Here is a 7,553-nt window from a genome sequence, read left to right on the forward strand (position 1 = left end):
CCAGGGAGAAGGGAGTGGCTTCCACCCAGGATGTAATTGGGAGGCAACATCCCCTGGTTACAGTGCCTGCGTGAGACCTTGGAGATGATTGGCTCCATGCCATGGGCCACACCCGCCCAGACTCACTATGGCAGCCCAATGAAGCCGCGAGGATATGGGAGTCCTGGCAGGTGTAACCAATTGTAGGAGGAGTTGGAAATGGGGCTGCAAAGGAGGACTGGCATGGGGATTTAAACACAGATGCAGCAGCCATTGGAGAGAGAACTACCACTGGGCTTTGGCAGAGTGGTGACCCTACCCTCTCTGCAGCTCTGGTGGAGAGAAGAACCATGTGGTTTTGGCCAGAGTGCAGACCCCTGTAGAAGGGGCCCACGCAGCTTTGGGAGTGCTCCCTTTGGCTGAGTAGCCTGGGAAGCAGGAAAGACTTTGCCTGGAAAAAGGGTGAAAGAACACTTTGCCAGTGGACCGTGAGAAGACACCAGGTGGCTTTGCATTAATTGGACATCCTGGGTAGATGGCAACCCACAGGACAGTGCCAGCAGCCTGAAACATGGACATGTGCTTCTTTTCCTGAGTTACGGTACCCTGAATTAGGGCAGAGGGAGAAGGGAGTGCTGTGGGCATCTATGGCTATCCTAAAGGACTTTAATATTTTAATGGAGATATTGGATCACTACTTTAAGTTTGTATAGCTTTAAATAAACCTTTCCTTTCCTTTTTGCAAATCTCTGGCATTGAGAGATGTCTTTCCTCTGGCAGTGGACAGACAAGCCCAGTAGATATTAGTATACCGTCCTTGGGAGGGGCCCCTGTTGTTCTGTAACAGTTTTTGGCATCCCTCGGTGGGCCAAATAGTGCCCCCCACCCTTGGACCTCTGTTCTGTAACAAAAGCACTCACAGAAAGTATTCTTCTGTGTAGTGGGTTTTCTTCTAGCCTGGGTTCTTCTTCTGTCTTTTGAATGCAATAGTCCATTTATTACTATTATTATCACTATTATAATGGTTGAGATAATTTTAAGATAATTTATTTTTATTGTTGTCATGCCTAATCTGGGATGTTCTCTCCAGATTAGAGAGATCTTTGACTAGCTTAGGTTTGATTAGTAGAGACTCTGAGGAAAATAAAGTTATGTTTCATGTATTTCATTAGTTTTTAGGGATGGAAGATTGTGGTGATGTTATATAATAAGAAATATTTAGCCCTGGGTGGTGTGATTCAGTGGATTAAGTGCTGCCTTGTGAACCAAAGGGTGGCCATGTCACAGGTGGTCACATGTAACCAGGTTCTTGGTGATCACCGACAAAGAATTGAACTGAACACCCTGACTTTATAGCAGAAAGAGAGAGAGCAGATTTATTAAGCAATCATACACTCCATAGTAGATGGGAGCAGGCCAACTCTGAGCAGAGACATTGACCTCCCGGGCTGGAGGGATTCTATTCTTACAGGTCAGATATTTCCTGGCTAGTTTTAGTGGGCTTGTATTGATCATGTACAAGTAGTTGTATTACTTTAAAGCTACTGTGCATGTAGCCTCCCATGATTTTCCTTGATTGGGGGGTCACACAATTCTAATTTATTATAGTGCTATTATAATGAAGCAGGGGTCATGTAGTATCTTCTGCACAGGTGCATTCATGATTCACCATGGTTCAATGCCTTTCCAGAAAGCAGGGACAACCAATCTTAGAACAGGGTCTCTGCCCCATATCCATGTCTTTTATTTTAGCCCCGGGACACCCCAGAGTTTTCTGCTTATCTTCTGTCTCAGCCAGCTGAATTCCCAGTCAGGACACATGCCTGGGTTGCAGGCCAGGTCCTGAGTAGGGGGCATGCAAGGGGCAATCACACATTGATGTTTCTCTCCCTCTCATTCTCCCTCCCTTCCACTCTCTCTAAAAATAAATAAATAAAACCTTAAAAAAAAAGAAAGAAATATTTATTTTATTTTGGTCCTGGCTGACGTGGTTCAGTTGGTTGAAGTGTCATCTTATAACCTGCAACTGAATGGTTACATGTTCGATTTCCGGTCAGGCACATCCCTACATTGCCCGTCCCATCCCTGGTCTGGATGAGTATGTGAGGCAACAGTCAACATTTCTCTCTCAAATCAATGTTTCTCTCTCTCCCTTCCTCTCTCTGTAAAAGCAATGGAAATTGTCCTTGGGTGAGGGGGAAAAAACCCTTAAACGTAAATAAATATTTATTTTGGTATTTGGCCAGGGTTCCTGTTGTAGATCTCCTAAACACCTTATAACTTCCTAGGTAATAAGATAGGATCGTTATTTTTATAATACATGGGTTTTGTTCCAAACTTCTGAAATAGTTGCAGAGTAGTAAAGGTGAAAGTGTTTTGTTATTCATAACAAATTTCTTTCAACTACACCTGAGTTTATGCTAGTAAAGTGACTTTTGGAAAGCCCCTAAGGATAGGAGTTCTTGTTGCCATGGAAACCAACAACAATTAGAAGGTTGGAACTTTCAGCCTCTCCCTTAACCTCCAGGGAAAACAGGGTCTGGACAATGCCAATGGCCAATGATTTAATCATGTCTACAAAATGAAACATCCACAAAAACAAAAATAAACTAAGCAAATAACTAAAACAGGAAAAGATTCACAGAAATAGAGATCACATGGAGGCTTATCAGTAAAGAGGTGGAGGGATAATGGGGGAAAAGGTACAAGGAATAAGAAACATAAATGGTAGGTACAAAATAGAGAGAGGTTAAGAATAGTATAGAAAATGGAGGACTTCCACCAAGATGGAGGCATAGGTGGAAACACTGTGCCTTCTCCCACAACCAAGTTTCAATACAACAAAAGTTTTGGAGAACCAAGACACACCCAGAGACCAGAAAACGGAATTATACGGAAGTCCGACAGCTACGAACTGTTCAACAAGGACGGTAAGAGAGTTGGAGCCAGCAGCGGAGCTGGGTGGGGCAGAACAGACCTAGGAGCACAGGCAGCCCAGAACTAGTCGGGGTGCGGGGCAGACTGACCAAGGTCCCACATTCGCGCAGTGAGATGGACCACTCAGGCCCCAGGGGGTGAACCCAGTGGTGGAGGGCTGACAGCGGTGGCACACTTGCGCGCAGTGGAGCGAGGCGCGTGAGCCTGGTGACAGTGGTGGCTGCGGTGCCAGTGGGGGTTGCGGCAGCAGGTGGTGGAGGGGAGCCATTGTCCCTCGTTGACCCCGCCCCCACATACAACATCACAACCCAGTGACTGAGTTGCCCTGCTCTGGTGAAAACCTAGGGCTCTGATCCTGCTACTTAACAGGCAGGAACAGCCCAAAAGATGGTGCAAGAAGAACTCAAAGTCCCAGAGCCAGTAACTCTAAGCGACCAACAGATTGCCAGCCTCTCAGAAGCCCAGTTTAAGACACTATTTATCAGGATGCTCACAGAATTGGTAGAGTACAGTCACAAATTAGAGGAACATATGAAGGCTAAACTAATTGAAATGAAGGGAGATGTCCAGGAAACCAATAGCGATGGAAAGGAAACTGGGACTCAAATCAATGGAATGGACCAAAAGGAAGAAAGGAACAACCAAACAGAAAAGAAGGAAGAAACAAGATTTCAAAAAGATGAGGAGAGGCTTAGGAACCTCCAGGACATCTTTAAACATTCCAACATCTGAATTATAGGGGTACCAGAAGTGGGAAAGAAACAGCCATGAGTGGAAAACTTATTTGAACAAATAATAAAGGAGAACTTCCCCAGTCTGGCAAAGGAAATAGACTTCCAGGAAATCCAGGAAGCTCAGAGAGTCCCAAAGAAGTTGGACCCAAGAAGGAACACACCAAGGCACATCATAATTACATTAGCCAAGATTAAAATGAAGGAGAGAATCCTAGAAGCAGCAAGAGATAAGGGGACAGTCACCTACAAAGGAGTTCCCATCAGACTGTCAGCGGATTTCTCAAAAGAGACCTAGGCAAGAAGGGGCTGGAAAGAAGTATTCCAAGTCATGAAATCCAAAGACCTACATCCAAGATTGCTTTATCCAGCAAAACTTTCATTTAGAATGGAAGGGCAGATAAAGTGCTTCTCAGATAAGGTCCAGTTCAAGGAGTTCATCATCACCAAGCCCTTATTATGTGAAATGCTAAATGGACTTATCTAAGAAAAAGAAGATGAATAATATTAACAGTGAAAGGACAGCAAACACACAGTTATTAACAACCACACCTAAAACAAAAGCAAACCAAGAGGACAGCTAGACCAGGAGTGGAACCATAGAAATGAAGAACACATGGAGGGTTAGCAACAGGGGGGTGGGAGGAGGAGAAGGGGGGAGAAGGCACAGAAGATAGCATAGATGGTAGGTAGAAAATAGATAGGGGGGGCGAGAATAGTGGGGGAAATATAGAATCTAAAGAAACTGAGACACGTGGTTATAAACTAAGGGGGGGGAGAATAGTGGGGGAGGGAGTGTGCGGGTGGAGGGGAATGAAGGGGGGGAATAGAACAATTATAATGGTATAATCAATAAAATATATTTTAAAAAAGAATAGTATAGGAAATGGAGAAGCCAAATAAGTTATATGTATGACCCATGGACATGAACTAAGGTGGGGGAATGATGGTGGGAAGGGGGATATAGGGTGGAGGGGAAGAAAGGGAAGAAAAAATGAGACAGCTGTAATCAAACACAATCAATAAAACATATTTTTTTAAAAACCCAACAGAAGGAGAAGCTTCCAGGTTTAAAGTACACTGAAGTGCTATCAGGGTGGAATTCCTGGAAGTTCATATCCCCCATACCTTGTCCTATGCATCTCTTCATTATGGCCACACCTGAGTTGTACCTTTTTATAATAACTCATACTTTACTAAGTAATCTGTTTTCCTGAGTTTTGTGAGCCACTCTAGCAAGTCATCAAAGCTGATGAAAGGGTGGTGGTAACCCTAGATCTATACCCAGTTGGTCAGAAGCACAGGTGACAACCTGGACTTGCAATTTACATCTAAATTGAGGGAAGTGGGGTGGTGTTATTGGACTGAGCTGGTACTTAATCTGTGTGGTCTGCACTCCCCCCAAGCTGTTAGTGTCAGAATTCCTTGGTGAGGAGCATCCATACTTCTGGTGTCAGGGGTCTTAATAAAGAAATACTGTGTTTTTTTCCCATGTAGTTGGTGTCTAGAAAATCAGAGAATTGGTTGGTAGTGTGGAAAAACATTCAAGAGCAACTATATAATTTGGTTTTATGCCATCATCTTTATCCTAAATTTATAATATTTTTCTTTGAACCATATATATGACAAACCCTAGAAATGTGCCTTGCTTATAATGATTTAAATTTTCTTGCAATGAAAACAACTTTGTAGCATTTCTAAACATGGTTGGAGGGAAGCAGGTGTTCCTTCTTAAGTAAGTTCAATGACTCCTTCAAACACCTTTTAATTGTGACTATTTTGGAAGGCATCACCTTAGGAATCACCTTTCAATCTTTTCCTGTTGTCCTCTCCTTTTCATTAGTCACCCAACATTCTTTCTCCTTTCCCATTTATAAAGGAAGAAAAAACTGAATCTTGCAGCCACTGACACCTTCTCATTCTTTCCCCTCTTTTGTAATTGTCAAGGACATTCTGAATTAGTAAGATATTGCAGTGTAATAAACTATCCCAAATTTAGTGATTTAGACCAGTAGCAATTCATTTAGTTTAGGCAGTTTTGGCAAGGCTCAACAGTTTGTCCCTGCTTTGTGCAATATCAGCAAGGCCAGCTCACAGGCTGGTGGCCAAACAAAGTAAGGGGCACTCACGTGTGGCCAACACTGGCTGTCCATGGGGACTATGGTGGGTGGGTGGGGGGCTCACAGCCACAACACCTACACCTACCTGTGACCTCCCTGTAANAATAAACTATCCCAAATTTAGTGATTTAAACCAGTAGCAATTTATTTAGTTTAGGCAGTTTTGGCAAGGCTCAACAGTTTGTCCCTGCTTTGTGCAATATCAGCAAGGCCAGCTCACAGGCTGGTGGCCAAACAAAGTAAGGGGCACTCACGTGTGGCCAACACTGGCTGTCCATGGGGACTATGGTGGGTGGGTGGGGGGCTCACAGCCACAACACCTACACCTACCTGTGACCTCCCTGTAACTGCTTGGCTTTCTCACAGCATAGAGGCTGGGTTCCAAGAAACAGGAAGTCAGACACCACTTTTCAAGGTCTGGGCCCAGAAGCTGGCACAGAGATGCTGTGAATTCTGCCATTTTGATCAAATAGTCACAGGGTTCAGATTCTAGGGGTAGAGAGACCTGACCCCAATTTTCCATGGGAGGCATGTCAAAGAATTTTAGGGTCATATTTAAAATACCACACATTTTCTGAAGCATCAACTTGTATTACTGTGTTGCTCATGGATTTTAAAAAGATGACACTAAAAATTTCCTTTCATGGATGCCTGGGTCTGCATAAATCATGGCAGTTGACTTGACCCATCCAACACCTTCCTTGCCCACTGAAGACAGCTGCACACCTGAATCATGGATATCACAGAAACCAGGCTTAAGAGGAACAAGGCTATGTTTTCCTCATCTAGTGTCCTCCCAGGTCAAGGTGGAGGCTTTGGACAAGTGAATGCAGGGAGCCATTGCAGCAACAGAAGAGATGAGAGGGATAAATTGGAAGCTGGAAGACACTCCCAGGCACTGTAATGAATGGGAATATTAATCACACTGTGTTTCCGTGACATACTGCAGTTGGAAGGAGGCAACCAGGCCAGTGAGGAAATGAGAAGTGACCCAGGGAGGAGACAGCAGAAGGTGACCAGACAAGGTCAGGTTGACTGGCAGTGTCAAAAGTGCTGATCACTAGCCCTGACTGGGTGGCTTAATTAGTTGGAGCATCTTCCCATACACTAAAAGGTTACGGGTTCAATCCCCATTTTGGGCATGTGTGGGAGGCAGCCTATCTCTGTCTCTCATCAATAAACATATCCTCAGATGAGGATTTTTTTAAAGGTGCCAGTCACCCAGAGCAGGGGTTCTTCCTTTATGTTCCAGCTCCACCGGAGTATCCACTGCAGGCTTCACACTGAGATGGGGTCCTGAACATGCTACCCCAAAATATGTCACCTTGGCAAATCACTTATTATAAGCTGAAGGAACTTGAGAAATGGCAGACACAGGCAAGACTTTCTACCCAAACTTTGAAAGAAGTTGTAAAACCTTCCAGTGAAAGGTGCCCTCTGTAAAATGGAGGGGGAACATGGAAGAAGCATTCCTTTTTTTAAAATCTTTTTTTCTTTATTATTGTTCGATTACAGTTGTCCCCATTTTTCCCCATTAGTCTCCCTTGTCCTACCCACCCTCCACCTCCCACATTCAATCTTGCTCACCCAAAGTTATCTTTGTCCACTGGTCCTTTATATATGTCCCTTGATTTGACCCTGCCCCTTCTTTCCCCCATTATTCCCCTCCCACCTCTCTGCTCTGTCAGTTTGTTCTTTACTTCAATGTCTTCCATTATATTTTTCTTGCTTGTTTGTTTTGTTGATTAAGTTCCATTTATAGGTGAGCTCATGTGGGGGCAACTTT

The sequence above is a fragment of the Sturnira hondurensis genome, unplaced genomic scaffold, assembly GCF_014824575.4.
Source record: "Sturnira hondurensis isolate 20B ecotype Veracruz unplaced genomic scaffold, ASM1482457v3 Scaffold0025406, whole genome shotgun sequence".
Lineage (NCBI taxonomy): Eukaryota > Metazoa > Chordata > Mammalia > Chiroptera > Phyllostomidae > Sturnira > Sturnira hondurensis.